Genomic DNA, 16,922 nt, shown 5'->3' on the forward strand with positions numbered 1-16,922 from the left:
AAAGCATACAAACCTTTATTTATGTGTTTAAAAGTTGGAAAATATAACTGCTCTTATAAAAGGTTTTATTAAGTAGAAGTTAAATGTGGTTACCAAGTTTTGTTCTGCTTTTCTTAACATTTGATACCGTACAGGATTCGTCTTAATTGTAATACAGTATATTGTGTGAAAGCTCCTTTACTACAATGCTCTTTCTTAACACTTCAAACTCAAACCTACTGTATACTGAATTCCGTCTTTATAGTAACCCTTTATTTAGATGTCACGAATACCAGCTCTTCCCCAGGATACCACTCATGGTAGCTAAAACGACGATTGTCAAGGCAACAGACACCTAGTTTAGCATGTACGACAAGACAGCTTTGCGTTTTGAAGACAAGCGTATTGTCTCAATTTACCTGCCAGTAACCGCCACATAAAGCGTTTTGCTTGCAAAAAAATCACCTTGGTATCCAATAGTTAGGCATCGCCGTACCCACGGCGACGCCAATGAGCTGCCACCTCCTTCTCTCCGACGCGGGTAATGTAGGTCGCGCACGTAACAAGGCGGTTTCAAAATCCGCCCTGCCGTCGGTCACGCGCCTCACCGCTTTGGGTACCTGCTGAGGTGCGCGCAGGTTGGCTCGCGCCACTTTGTTGACAAGTGTCACCTCGCACCTCTGCGCGTGCCTTACGCTTTCAAAGAGAAGGGAACTGTTGAAACGGCGACTGAGGCCAGCGCGTCCACAGGTTAGTGAAGTTTTGTAAAACACACGCAATTAAATAAACCAAAACAGTAATTTGTTTTGTTTTTATCATATGGTTAAATATTACAATATGGAAGAGATGGGTTGTTTTATCATACGAATCATATCAACACATCATGCACAAACTGTGGGAGCAATGGTGTGCATATGAGTTCCCTTGCTGTTAGGATACAGTTGTCGACGTAAAAAGCATAACATTTGCTATTTTACCGTGAATTTATAGCGACGTAGATCAAACAACAAATATCCAAAATTTATGTGAATAAACGGTACAGTACAGTTTACTTATTAGGACAAGTGACGTGCCGAATTCACCCCAATGCTCTCCTCCTTCGCGTGCACTGGCGTAACCCAAGCCAAAAGGTACTATTTTTCTTTTGTTATAGTAAATATGTATGGCTATCAAGATTCTAAAATCACATTTATTTATATTTTCCGTGTTACTACATTCAGCGTTAGGCAATATTATTGAACTGTAGCTGTAGCAGAATTTTACAATGTTAATATCACTCCTGTCGAAATTATACACTGAAATTATATAATTAACTTCAGATTGGAAAGTAACCGTCATTTCAAATGTTGCCTCCTGACACCTGCTGACATGTAGATTATACCCTATAAATTTAATGACTGTAGCTAAAACACGGACTACTTTAGGCAAGGGGGATGAATTTGGCACAACACCTGTCCTTAAAATGGGTAAGGCAACAATGTATAAAGTTGAGTCACAGAGGGTAACATTTGATTTGGTCATGACCAGAATAGCTAGTTAAGAGAAAGAATGGATGATCATTCTGTGTTATACTTCCCTCTTTTTTGTTTCAAATTCATTTTCACTGCTGTACTGTAAATAAATGGACATTGTACACACACACATACATACAGTATGACCAGTGTAGCATCAGACTGTCTGTGGGGCAATATTTTGTTTAAACTTTTACCTCCTCTTTTGTAGAGCTAGTATAAAGAAACATTACTTATTTGTTTTTATTGCAGATACTGTACATTACACAGGTCTGCAAAATTAAACTCATAATTTTTTAAAAATTATGAATAGCAAATTTTACTTGCATTTAAAAACACAATAAAAATATAATTAGAATGTTTCCATCACCTTACTTTTAAGTACAAATTTGAAAAGAAATGTAATTAAAATGTAACAAATTACACAATTTATTCATATACCTGTATATAATATTTAGTCAATCTAATATTTTAAAAATGTATATGAAGAAAACAACAATACATATTCACTGACTTACATGAAACTTCTCTAGTTTTAGTCACTAATTAGTTTTTTCAATTTAAAACTTTGTTTGGTGGCCTGTCATTTGCACCCTTTTTCTGGTGTGTCCCTATGAATAATCTAGCAGTAGTCTGCCATTATACTGACATCCTAGTGTCCCTGGTCTCTTCTTACCATGTCTTTGATATCCTAATGGAATCTTTCACTCTGCTCTTAACTCACTGCACCAAGATTTTTAGGGAAAAATTCCAAATGAAATCTAAAATGTGAACTTGAGACTCATGTTGCAACCCAGTTCCTTAAACTTAACTAATACATTTTTCACAAATTCTTCATAATTTTGGGCTTTTTTGTTACCTAAAAATTAAGACTACACTTCTTAGAATAAAAAATTCCGGTTCGTTCATCATGCTGTCAATGTCTGCAACAGAAGTCAGTTTTATAACACAATACAATACAGTACAATTTAGTTTTGTATAGCCCAAAATCACACAAGAAGTGCCGCAATGGGCTTTAACAGGCCCTGCCTCTTGACAGCGCCTCAGCCTTGACTCTCTAAGATGACAAGGAAAAACTCCCAAAAAAAACCCTTATAGGGAAAAAAGGAAGAAACCTTGGGAAAGCAGTTCAAAAAGAGACCCCTTTCCAGGTAGGTTGTGCGTGCAGTGGGTGTCAAAAAGGGGGAGTCAATACAGTACAATACACAGAACAGAACAAATCCTAAATACAGTATAAAAATAAAAAAATTACAAGTATGGAGCAGAAGTTAACACTAAATGATATCACATAATATGATTTGGATTTGTTTAGAGTCCTGGAGACCTTGGCCACCATTTGACCTGTCTCCACCATTTGGCCATTCCACAGCTGAGACAGCGCTGGGCCAGCCAATCCAAAGAAAGGACCCATCTACCCCACGATTCCTGCGATCCTCCATCAGGGATGACTTTACCTTAGGCAGGCAAAACAACTTGGCAGGTGGGCAGTGGCAGCAAGTGCCACATTTGACTACCGAGAAGAGAAACAGAATAGGTGAGGGTTAGTAACAAATTATAACTATCCTGTTACTTATGTTTTAGTGCTAATGACTAACAACAGAGATGCAGTCTGTGCAGCTAATCAGCAGCACTAGTCAGGATATGCCAAACTGAAGTAGTGAGTCTTCAGCCGAGATTTGAAAACTGAGACCGAAGGGGCATCTCTTATAGTAGCAGGCAGACCATTCCACCGTTTAGAGGCCCTGTAACTAAAATCTCAACCTCCCACTGTTATTTTATTAATTCTTGGAATCATAAGCAGACCAGCATCTTGAGATCTTAATGTGCATTCTGGTTTGTAAGTCATGATAAGTTCAGACAAGTAAGCCGGACCTTGGCCATTTATTGCTTTATATGTTAAAAGGAGGATTTTGAAATCTGCATAAACTTAACTGGGAGCCAGTGTAAGGATTTAAGAACTGGAGTTATGTGTTCGTACTTTCTTGTTCTTGTAATAATTCTTGCAGCAGCATTTTGGATTAATTGGAGCCTGTATAAAGAACAGTTTGAACATCCAGTGAACACCGCATTGCAGTAGTCAATCCTACTAGAAATAAATGCATGAATTCGTTTCTCAGAATCCTGTTTATTTAGAAAGCGCCTTAATTTCCCAACATTTTTAAGATGGAAGAAACATGATTTGGACAACTTTGCAATGTGTGCTTTAAATGAAATGCTAGAGTCAAAGATAACTCCTAGATTGCGGGCTGATTCAGTAAAATTAATGGGGATTCCAACTGAGTTAAATGATGACAAAATATTGTTGTGATCAGCATCATTCCCTCCAACAATTAACATCTCTGTTTTATCTGTATTTAAAGATAGGTAGTTCTCATCCATCCACTTTAATTCACTAACACAACTAATTAAAGACAACATTGGAGAAACTTCATTTGATCTAAATGAAAAGTATAACTGGGTGTCATCTGCATATGAGTGAAAATTAACATTTTTCCTAATGATAGATCCAAGTGGAAGCATGTAAATTGAAAACAGTAAAGGTCCCAGTACTGAGCCCTGTGGGACACCATATCTCACTTCTGTGTATAATGATTGAGCACTGTCAGCACATTTCTGTACATGTTGGAATTGATTTGATAAATAAGAACTAAACCAAGAAAGCACAGTGCCTGTAAGCCCAACATCATTTTCAAGCCTGTGCAGTAAAATAGAATGGTCAATGGTGTCAAATGCTGCGCTTAATTAAGTCTAACAACATAATTACAGTGGAGTTTCCTTCATCAGAGGATATCAGAATGTCATTTACAACGCGTGTTTGTGCAGTTTCTGTACTACGACCAGTGCGGAAACCAGACTGGAATTTCTCAAATAAATTGTAATGCGTAAGGTGTGACTGAAGCTGATTGGCGACTACTTTTTCTAGTATTTTAGAGAGAAAGAGTAAATTTGAAATTGGTCTATAATTATTAAGTATGTGTGGGTCTAGGTCTGACTTTTTAAGTAATGTTTTAATGACTGACACTTTTAGTGCATCAGGTACTGTGCCATGCAATAATGAACTATTGGTAATGTTTAGAATAGGCGCTGCAAGAACATAATTTCATGTCCGGTAAAAATAGATTCTTTAAATTAAACATTAAACATTACAGATGGACTTGGACAGCATACATACTTGTTCTGATTTGTGACAGATGAAATTTAAAAATATTAGATTTGAATACACAATGGGAGGTCTGAAAATCGAAAGTACATCTTAGGAGAAGGATTTTGGAGTCGTAGTGGACTTGACATTGTCAACTGTCAGACAGTGTTCAGAAGTCATTCAGAAGGCTAACAGAGTTTTAGGTTATATACATAGCGGAATGTATAGAGTACAAGATGAAGGAGGTTATGCTTAAGCTTTATGGTGCACTGGTGAGGCATCATCTGGAGTACTATGTACAGTTTTGGTCTCTAGGCTACAAAAAGGACATAGCGTTTGAAAAAGTCCAGAAAAGAGTGACTGGGCTCATTCCAGGTACTGTATACAGGGGAAAAACTATGAGGAAAGATTAAAAGAGCTGAGCCTTTTCAGTTTAGGCAAAAGAAGATTAAGAGGAGACATGACTGAAGTGTTTAAACTTGTGAAGGGAATTACTACAGTGGGCCTCAACTGTTTATCAAAAACACAGGGTTACAGCTGGAAACTTGTTAAGGGTAAATTTTGCACAAACATTAGGATGTTATTATTTAAACAGAGCCATAGACACATGGGAATAGGTTATCAAGTAGTGTGGTAAACAGTAGTGGTAAACAGTAGGGCCTGTTCTTGTCTAGAGTGTTCTAATATTTTAATGTTCATAGATTTGATTGTTTGTAATATTAAATTCAAACAAAATATTAAAATATTGATATTTAATCAATTATTGTGCAAAAATAATAAAAACCCTATAATTAACAGCTAAAAAATGTGTTCTGTGAAAAAATGTTAAGTCATGGGAAAAAATGGTTTTCATTTTGTATTTCAGTGTCTAAAGTATATTAAAAAATCATATGAAATAAAACAATTTTTTCAGAGTATACTTATGAAAAATCCATTTTAATTCTATTGTTATTTGCAAATTAAACATTTCCCATAAATTACATTTTAACACATTTTCATCCATCAATCTATTTTCTTACACCACTTATCCAGAGTAGGGCCATGGGGCAGCTTGAGCCTGTCCTAGCAATAATAGGTCGCAAGGCAGGAACAATCCCTGGACAAGGTGCCAGTCTTTGCAGGGTACACACACACTCACTAAGGCCAATTTTATTAATTGCAATTCAGGTAACCTGCATGTCTTTGGACCGTGCAAGGAAACCAGAACACCCAGAGCTCCACTGTGCCACCAATACATTTACATATGACTCACAATTTAGTTAAGACTAGGCTCACCCACCTTTTAAGGCGACCGACTTTTATCCTCAATTTGTGTGCGCTCCATGTGTACATAGGCATGTAAGTGTAGGGAATGAGAACATCAAAGTGCCCATTCATAACATCTCCCGAAAACCTACGTTTTTTTATCCCCTAGAGTGCTTGTCCAAACTTGGAGTGTAGGACTCCATAATAATATACTTGAAACTCATAGGGGAACAACTCTCCCGCTGCCATTAGCTCAGAAATGGTACCATAAGTTTGAGACTTTGACATTTCAGTGAGATACTGAAGCACATTTGTATAAGAGATTCCTGACGGCATCATTGTAAATGGCTGAAACCTTGACCAATTACTTAAAACATGTCGTACAATGTCAGCCCGAATCTGTACCGCTAAAGACGGAGTTTCATGCACTAAATAAGCTATAGATGAGAATAAGCAAGCACCATCTCCCTTAATATTTACTATGCGGTGAGGCATTTATACTCCTTCAACATTAATTATTTCCAGAGACATAATTTTGTCTATTTTTCCAGCGCATCGCACACAAAAGCAAGGGAACGATGGGAGCACCAGAACTCTGCTCACATCGCGTCTCTTCGTACCACAAGCTGCAAGTAGTAAGTCTGTGATAAGCGGAATACCGCTACGCTTTGTACTCACGGGACGGAAGGACAATCCCGACCGCTTTTATATAGTAGGATATTTAAAAAATGCAGTGGTGGAGTGCTATTACTTCAAAGCTCCAATGGCCCAGGTTCAAATTATAACCCATTAACAGAATATATGGAGATTTCACAATCTCCCAATCTCCCAGTGTTGGTACATAAGGCAGGATCAAGTACAGGTAAAATGTGTACTGAAAGAAATCTCTCAGTCCAAAAGTTTGTTTTAAAAGATTGAGTGAAAATTCAAAGCAAATAATCCACACAAGAATAAAGAGAAAAGTTTGTTACACACGTAGAATAAAAAGCAAAAAAAAAAAAAAAAATAAAAAGTGTTTCTTCTATAAACTTACTTTTTCTTGTCAAACTTAAGTTTTCTATACTTAAAAATGATTTATTTTGTATTCATTACGTTCTAAAGTAAGGCACTGCACATTTAGTAGAACATGTTAACTTTCATACTATTGAGCATGTAAGGCACGGTTTAAAACCATGTGCCTACCATGCCTTACACAAGGCAAGGCAGGTCACTAACTGAGAATATTCTATAGTCAGAAGGGCAAAAAGTAGTTAGAATATACCAATTCAATTCAACTTGTGAGGGTTCTAAGAACCTCCCATAGACTATACACTAATATTTAGGCAAACATTTAATATAGCTTAAATACAGTAATCACTCCTCGATTGCGGGGGGTTGCGTTCCAGAACCCCCGCGAAAGGTGAAAATCTGCGAAGTAGAAACCATATGTTTATATGGTTATTTTTATATTGTCATGCTTGGGTCACAGATTTGCACAGAAACACAGGAGGTTGTAGAGAGACAGGAACTTTATTCAAACACTGCAAACAAACATTTGTCTCTTTTTCAAAAGTTTAAACTGTGCTCCATGACAAGACAGAGATGACAGTTCTGTCTCACAATTAAAAGAATGCAAACATATCTTCCTCTTCAAAGGAGTGCGCATCAGGAGCAGAGAATGTCAGAGAGAGAGAGAAAAAAGCAAACAAAAATCAATAGGGCTGTTTTGGCTTTTAAGTATGCGAAGTACCTTCGGACAAAGCAGCTGCAAGGATGTACAACGTAAAGGTAGTCTTTCAGCATTTTTTAGAGGAGCGTCCGTATCCTCTAGGCTTGTGTGCGAACAGACCCTCTTCTCACACTCCCTCCGTCAGGAGCAGAGAATGTCAGAGCAAGAGAGAGAGAGAGAGAGAGAAAAGCAAACAATCAAAAATCAATACGTGCTGTTTGATCTTTTAAGTATGCGAAGCACAGTGCGGGAAGCATATCGCTTGACAAAGCAGCCATATGTAAGCCCAGCAAGGAAGAGAGCAATGTGAAGGTAATCTTTCAGCGTTTTTTGAAGAGCGGCCATATCCTCTAGGGGTGCGAAAAGCCCCCGTGCTCACAATATATTTGAGGAGTTTTAATTAATACGTAATACGCGCTCTGGTTGGGTAGCTTCTCAGCCATCTGCCAATAGCGTCCCTTGTATGAAATCAACTGGGCAAACCAACTGAGGAAGCATGTACCAGAAATTAAAAGACCCATTGTCCGCAGAAATCCGCAAACCAGCAAAAAATCCGCGATATATATTTAAATGTGCTTACATATAAAATCCGCGATAGAGTGAAGCCGCGAAAGTCGAAGCGCGATATAGCGAGGGATTACTGTAACTAGCAAACGGCTTTTACACATCCGGCTCCTAATTGTTTATGCTAAGAGCAGAAATCAATTATTTTAACATTACTTAATAAGAGCCTTAACTATTAATGAACTTAAACCAAACTTATGAAACTTAAAACATTAATATAAACTTATACTTAAATGTTGAAACACAAACACAATTTGAGCATACAAATATTAAGACTAGTCATTTCAATTAATTGCTACTTCCTGGTGCAGGCACAGTTTGTTCAGAGGTCTGTCCAGTGTGCTGGTTTTGGTCTACACACAAACTCTTCTGACTACTCCTTTTGCATCTGGCATTGTCTTGATGACTCGACCCATTACCCAGGAGTTATGGGGTGCTGTTTCATCTACAATGAGAACAATGTCATCTGATTCAAAGTTTCTTCTTGGTGTGAGCCATTTGTGATGTTCTTGAAGTATTGGTAAATACTCTTTAGTCCATCCATCCATCCATTTTCCAACCCGCTGAATCCTAACTACAGGGTCACGGGGGTCTGCTGGAGCCAATCCCAGCTAACACAGGGCGCAAGGCAGGAACCAATTCCAGGCAGGGCGCCAACCCACCGCAGGACACACACACACACCCACACACCAAGCACACACTAGGGCCAATTTAGAATCTCCAATGCACCTAACCTGCATGTCTTTGGACTGTGGGAGGAAGCCGGAGCACCCGGAGGAAACCCATGCAGACACGAGGAGAACATGCAAACTCCACGCAGGGAAGGAAACGAACCCAGGTCTCCTAACTGCGAGGCAGCAGCGCTACCACTGCGCCACCATGCTGCCCCTCTTTAGTCCATCTTTTCCAAAACAAATCAGAGAGGTATTGTACTTGTTTCCAACGCTTTCGGGTATACTGGTCATTTTTGGAGAAGAGACCTGGGGGTCAGCTGGGTTGAGTCTTGAACAGTAGCATGTGATTGGGTGTCAGTGCCTCCAGGTCATTCATGTCATCTGATACCTTTGTGAAAGGTCTTTTGTTTAGCATGGATTCTGCTTCACACATCATTGTATGGGGACTTTCATCATCAGTCTGTTGATTCAGTAATGAGTTTAGGACCTTCCTTATGCTTTTGATTTGTCCACACTCCGCCTTGGTGGGAGGCCATTGGTGGATTAAAAATCCATTTGATTTCTTTCTTCATCATGGCATTATAAATATTTTCTTGGTCAAGCTTTTTAGCTGCTTCTCATAGCTCTCTTTCCATTCCGATAAAGATTGTTCCATTATTTGAGTGCTTAATTTTAATTTGCCCTCTTCTACAAATAAATCTGTGTATAGCATTGTTTTGTCTTGGTAGAGTGTTATGGTGTATAAAATCTGTACATTTTGGTTTCCATTATATTTTGTTCGAGACAAGACAACAGATGAACTAAGACAGATCAAAGCAGGTTTTGTCACACCTCACTTTCAAACAGCTGTTTCCTACATTGAAAGGAAGACATTCTGGGGCTCAATTATTTTACAACCCGGGAAAGGATGCTCTGCTGACACCCCAGGCTATTGATTACTTTATGGATGGACATCTGGGATTTATGGCCTGGGAAAGGGAAACAGGCAATATCAAAGAACTTTATTATCTGGGAAAGAGTTTGAGCAAAATTCATCAATCACATTGACAGCCAGCCAATCAGGTTCATGTGTTGTGTAACCAAGGCATGATATTTCATAATAAATATGCCTTGGTCTGGAAGAGGAGCAGAGGGAGAAGAAGGAGAAGAAGGAGGAAGAAGGAGAACAGGAGGAGGAAGAAGAAGAAGGAGCAGGAGGGAGGAGAAGAAGAAGAGGAACAGACGAAGATGACATTGGTCGTCAGAAAGGCAGCATGAACATCCATTGCTAAATCAAATGCCTCCCTGGGACATTCATCCTTGTCATTTCAACTTTTTCGTAAGCTTTTCCTAAAGACTATATATATTCAGACTTTCCTATCAGTACTTATTTTCTATTCTTTGTTCCAGTGGTATTATTATTATTCTTGTAATAAATACCATGCTGCTTTTAACTTTCTATGCTTTGTTTTAATGTCTAGAGTGATTGAATTAATAAGTTAGATTTCTTTGAGCACCTGGGGTAGCCAGATTTTTGCCATTATTTCTGTGCTGCGAGGTTTATAAGGCTGAGAGTGAGGAGCGCCACTCAAAAGAAGGGACAGTATGAGAAGAAGGTATTCTTGGCTGATAGATGGCCTATAGTCAAGGATACTGAGTCTTTGTATGTTTTAATATTTTCTTGGAGACCAAAAGTAACATTTAGGTCTGAGGTCTATTTAAAACATCATATGTTGTCCGTGCCGATAATAAGTAAGTCTCTTGAAGTGCTGAGTGACAGGCTGATGTGTGGTATAAAGTGCAAAGGGTTAATCAGCGTGTGTGTGTCATTCATAGGGCACTGTTGTGGTTAGGGTCTGTGTGTGTGTTTATCTATGTGTGTGTGTGTTCATTTTAAAGTGCAACAGTAGACCAACCCGATAACGAACCTGACGAGAACATTTACCCTTGAGAAAACAGGTAAAGGGTAAGTAGAGGGAAATACTACGATAATACAGTAGAGTAATATATATTGCTCTACTTTCCCCAATTGTATTATTAATATGTAGCCTTAGAATGCCTAATCTCACAGACTTACCACTGTTTGTAAGGTATTATTGTATATAACTTATCCCCACCTTCCCTTCTATATCTATAACCTCAGGCAATTAGATGTAGTAAAAAGACAAGCAGAAGTTAAGTTACACATAAAATAATGTATTATTGATAATATTCAGAAATAATAACAAAATGCAAAGTATATTTGAATATTGGCAACCATACAACCTGATTAAATGATGATATGTAGTTCAGGCGGCACATACTTGTAGTTACTTAAATGTCTCTAGTTAAGGCATCATTGGTGCTCAGCTTTCAGCCACATGTCTGTTCAAAATGGCTGCTGAGCTGTTCTCTTCATTGTGTGGTCTTCATTATCAGGTTAGCAAGAGAGATGCTTCTTTCAGATGTTGGTTAGTAAGAGAGAGAGTGCGAGGTTAAACACATATATTTATAGATGTTCTGTCCAACCCCTAAAGCTAATAGGACATCATGATACTTAAAGGCCTCTGAGACAAGCCAATTCCAAACAGCCATACCTCAGACCAATGGGGGAATACAACATCTTAACACCTGCCCCCAAACCATATGTTAAAGTACACCTTAGCCCATTTGCGGGGGTAGAAATGACTTTAGCAAAGAAACACTTGCCAAACTGGTTTAAAACACACATCCCCCAAATCCTGTCGTAAAATTGAAACAGATCCATTCCTAAGGGGGGGGGGGGGGGGGGGGGGGTAAACACTAAATTACATTGCTTTGCCCAAATTAGGAATAAAAGACTTGCAAAACATTTATCAAGTTATATGTAAAATCTCACATCACAACACTCCACCCCGATGAATGTTTTGTACAATGTCTTTATAAACAGTCTTAATTGTTTAAAGAGTCTGTTGCATAACTTGTGCTTTGATTTGCAGTATTTGCTCTCCCAGTGTTAAAAGTTGTCCGTGACCATTTGTCCATTACATATCTTCTTTATTTCGAAGACAATCTAAAGAACTTGGATGCACTTCTGATGATTTGTATCTGCTCCGGCTTGCTTCAACTGTTTGTTTAGCTTTCTGCAGTCTTCATATGTCATCAGATCTGGTGGTTCAAAATGAGACAAGTCCACACCTTCCACTAAACTAGCCCACTGCAATTTAGTCTGTTGTGTGAATTCCTAAAAGTGACCTTTGTTCTTTACTGGTTTTGTGTCTAACTGCTAATTAGACCCCTGTCCCAAACTATTCATTTAAGCATATGCAGCTGTACAATTAACATCAAAATTTCAAAGGTAACATGCCACAGGTGTCAGTACAACCAGTTCTGCCCAAGTGAGAGCACATGTGCCACTGCATAAACTGTTCACAAACCAACCTCTGTGGCCCCTCTTCACACATTTGGGGTTGATTTAGTTGCCTCTTGTGCTTTCCTACCCATGGTGCAACTCTTGACTGCCATCAGCCTTTACCAGTATAGGCTGGCATCACCACCATGAGACATCAGAGCTATGCAACTCATCATTCCCCCTGTAGGCCACCCCTAGAGTTGTTTGCTAACCATATGCGTACTCATTGTGCTAAACACCTTGGTTCAGAATTGGCCCACTGGTCCTCTGCTTATACCACAGCTGACAACCTCAGCAGGGCTTCCGTATTTTCCCAATTAGACTATACCTAAACATCGGAGCCCATATGACTTGCAAATGTACCAGCTGCACCTGCTTTCCTGAAATGTTACTAATTTTCTTAGTATACATTTTTCTTAATAATAGTATTAATTATATTAATTATCCCACTTAATTAATTAATACCCAGAATGTATACTGTATGAACCCAAAATTAATCCCCTTATTTTGGCATTCCTAACTGGTTTGTTCAGTTTCCACCCCTTGGAATATAAATTTGCTGCAGTAATGAACAAACCTTTCCTTTTAAACTATAGCTGTTCTGACTAGACTTATTATTGCATGGTTTGTGGACTTGTTACTCACTTAAACCCCAGTAAGTGTCTTTTTCTTGCTGTCTGTTCGGTTCTTCTTCATGTCTTTGTCTTTGTCTTTAGTCTTTGCTTGTTGTCTTTTCCTCTTTCTTTTTTTTTCATTCCGCTATGTAGGCAGGTCTGCAAAATGGAATGTGACAAAGCAGTTTCTGTCCATCTCATCTTCATGGTTGTTAACTTAGTGCCAACACTCAAACTTTGCTTCCTGGCATTCATTGGAACAGCTTGGCCACTAGTGCCACTCTGCTACAATGTGCTAATGGTAACCCAATCTCCTGTATGGATTTTACTCTGCTAATTGCCTTCACTATTTATTACCTGCACAAACCCAAAGTCTGTAAAACCTCAAATAATAGAAGTAGCACTATTACAAAAGGCCAGAAAATTGAAACAGAAATAACTATTTTCCCTTTCCTGTCTTTCTGCGCTACCCTTCTATTTTTTTTCATTGCCTGTGTGTCCTTTTTTTTATTTTATTGTATGGTAACTGCTACTTGAAAGTGTGGACTAAAACCTCTCCAAAATCCCAATTCTAAATCCAGCATCTCTCCTAAAACTGACCTGTGTTCTTTACCCAAGACCAGCTCACTTTTCTCCATTTTATTACTGGGAGATTCATAGGCTGTCTTTTTAAAAAACTGGTCAGTCAGGTTTCGATTTACTGAACCTAAGTGTGTGTGCTTTTTAATTTCTGCTGGCCCCAGCACAGCTGTTAGGACTTTCACACCCCTGTGCATTCCTGACTTGCTGCCTGAGCTTGTCAACCTTCCTGCTGCACCATCCCCCATCTTTTGTTCTTTGGCTTGTCTTGGTTAATTCAAACCAAATCTCAAACTGGTGCACTTTCTTTCCAACACAGTCATTCTTGCACTAGTACATTCAGACCTTTCACACACAAGCACTCGAATTTCTTTTATTTCCACTGTTCCTTGTTTAAATTCCACACTTTCTTTACTCAGTATCCTTATGCCATTATCCATTTCATGCCCTCTAGTCAACAACTGCCATTCACACTCACCAGCTTCTCTGCCTTCTATCTGATTTCTTTGTCCTAAATTTCAATGCAGCACTGGTTACCTTTCTTAACAGTGGTGAAATATCTATTGGTGTAGCATGTTCTTTAACTACTGGACAGACCTCAGAATCACCTTGAGATTGTGGTGCACTGGAGAATAATGAAAGTAAACATCCTTGCTGTTTTCCCTTCCTTTCATCCCTCTCCTTTTCCTCACACTCACATTCCCACTCTTTTTCTGAGCACTGATCTATCTCAGGTAAGTCACCCACCCATGTTTTAGGGTTCCAGTAAGATCCCATTACTATTGCCCTAACTTTCACCATGGGTGGTTTTCTCTCCTTGTTTCCTCTGCTTTCTGTGCTTTCCACTTCAGCAGTGGGTGTTCTACATGCTAGCACTTCACAATTTTCACACCAACTGTTACATCTTTCAAAACTCTCACACAACATTCCACAACTTTCACTTTCATTCACTTTGCTATTTTCTTTTTCACACTGATCTTCCTTATTACCAATAATACAAGCTAGTAAACCTCTTATAACAGCAGCTGTCTTCTTTAAACCTGATCTCTGTTTTCCTGCTTTTAATCCTTCCAGCCCCCTTCTATTTTGTGGCATGCTCAGCTCAGCTTCTGCTTTCTCTACCTGCACTACAGGTTTGCATTTCTTAGCTTTAGCCTGCTTGCTTCTGCCACTCTACTGGAAGATGGCTGACTTTAATATAAATTTAGGCATTTCTGAGTCTACAGTTTTACTCTAATACAATTTGCCACCTTCGTTATGGGTTGGCCTACTTTTGCCCCTGTAAGCAAACATACATGTACATACACAAAGATCCTAAACAAATAAGTGCCGTATGAATGATGCATGCATGTCCCATCACTCCCTAGCACTTTAACCACTTAAATGCCGTATGAATGACGCATGCAATGTTCCACCACTCTCTAGCACTTTAATTAGGGACTCACTACCACCAGCACTAACAAACATGCGGGTGTCCTTGTGACACACATGAAGTCTCTACATTGTTGGTTATATTCCATTCAGCAACCAAACAATGTTTACTTCCACCACATTTGTACACTGGATGCCCTAAAATTCACATACATACAAATACATATACATCAACAGTATTTGCAAACAGGGTGCAAAACATGGTTACCCCAAAATCCTGCCCGACTACGCCAAATGTTTTGTCTAACAAGGTGCAAAACAATGGTTACCGCAAAATCCTGCCGGACTACGCCAATTGTTTTGTCTTGGTAGAGTAATATATATTGCTCTTCTTTCCCCAATTGTATTATTAATATGTAGCCTTAGAATGCCTAATCTCACAGACTTACCACTGTTTATAAGGTATTATTGTATATAACTTATCCCCACCTTCCCTTTTATATCTATAACTTCAGGCAATTAGATGTAGTAAAAAGACAAGCAGAAGTTAAGTTACGCATAAAATAATGTATTATTGATAATATTCAGAAATAATAACAAAATGCAAAGTATATTTGAATATTGGCAACCATACAACCTGATTAAATGATGATATGTAGTTCAGGCGGCACAGACTTGTAGTTACTTAAATGTCTCTAGTTAAGGCATCATTGGTGCTCAGCTTTCAGCCACATGTCTGTTCAAAATGGCTGCTGAGCTGTTCTCTTCATTGTGTGGTCTTCATCATGAGGTTAGCAAGAGAGATGCTTCTTTCAGATGTTGGTTAGTAAGAGAGAGAGTGTGAGGTTAAACACATACATTTATAGATGTTCTGTCCAACCCCTAGAGCCAATAGGTCATCATGGTACTTAAAGGCCTCTGAGACAAGCCAATTCCAAACAGCCATACCTCAGACCAATGGGGGAATACAACATCTTAACACCTGCCCCCAAACCATATGTTAAAGTACACCTTAGCTCATTTGCGGGGGTAGAAATGACTTTAGCAAAGAAACACTTGCCAAACTGGTTTAAAACACACATCCCCCAAATCCTGTCGTAAAATTGAAACAGACCCATTCCTAAGGGGGGGGGGGGTAAACACTAAATTACATTGCTTTGCCCAAATCTATACTAATTAATAAAAGGCAAAGCCCTCACTGACTGACTGACTGACTGACTGACTGACTGACTCACTCATCACTAATTGTCCAACTTCCCGTGTAGGTGGAAGGCTAAAATTTGGCAGGCTGATTCCTTACAGCTTACTTACAAAAGTTAGGCAGGTTTCATTTCGAAATTCAACGCGTAATGGTCATAACTGGAACCTCTTTTTTGACAATATACTGTAATGGATGGCAGCTCGATGGCCGTGGGAGGCGGAGTTGAGTGTCACGTCATCACGCCTCCCACGTAATCACGTGAAAAGACTATGAACGCAGTAGGGAGAAATGAAGGAAGAGCCGCAAACAGCGAAGAACAAAAAATTCATTAAACAATAGAAAAGGGAGCGAAACAATAAGAAGCGAGCGAGTGAAGCATACAACCATCTTCATAAGGGAAACAAAGCACGGTGTAAAACGTAAGTTTAAATTAAGTTTATTGAAACGCTCCCGTTGCGGATTGCAATAACATATTCGCGAGATAAAAGAACGCAGTAGGGAGAAATGAAGGAAGAGCCACAAACAGCAAAGAACAAAAAATTCATTAAACAATTGAGAAGGGAGCGAAACAATAAGAAGCGAGCGAGTGAAGCATACAAGCCTGTTCATGAGGGTAACAAAGCACGGTGTAAAATGTAAGTTTAAATTAAGTTTATAGAAACGCTCCCGCTGCGGATTGCAATAACATATTCGCGAGATAAAAGTTTAATGAGAAGACACGAGGTATAAACGAACCACCCGCCGTAGCGCAACGTTAGGGGCAACAGTTTCAACCATTCTATGATCTGCTTCTCGCAACTGAAAGACGGCACATGGCGGATGTTAGCTGACTTGCTGACCGCAACGTTAGGGGCTTCAACTATGGTGCTGACGATAGAGATTCGATTCCCGAGAGGTGATGCAGTGAGTGTGTAAGCCTGATGAGCCCAGAATTAGGGAGAAACACGTGTCGCATACTCTTTGCATTATTTGAAAGTAAACTATT

At 39.0% G+C, this 16,922-nt stretch overlaps 1 protein-coding gene across 1 annotated transcript in view; it reads left to right on the top strand.

Moving 5' to 3' along the window:
- Window positions 1-603: 603 nt before the first annotated feature.
- The window catches only part of LOC114657565 (serine/threonine-protein kinase Nek11-like), a 327,143-nt gene continuing 310,824 nt past the window's right edge, over window positions 604-16,922 (top strand). Inside the window, exon 1 of the mRNA XM_028809452.2 lies at window positions 604-729. The gene's annotated coding sequence lies outside the window, so the exon portion shown is untranslated. The remainder of the gene's footprint in view (window positions 730-16,922) is intronic.

This window comes from Erpetoichthys calabaricus, chromosome 9 (assembly GCF_900747795.2).
Source record: "Erpetoichthys calabaricus chromosome 9, fErpCal1.3, whole genome shotgun sequence".
Classification (NCBI taxonomy): domain Eukaryota; kingdom Metazoa; phylum Chordata; class Cladistia; order Polypteriformes; family Polypteridae; genus Erpetoichthys; species Erpetoichthys calabaricus.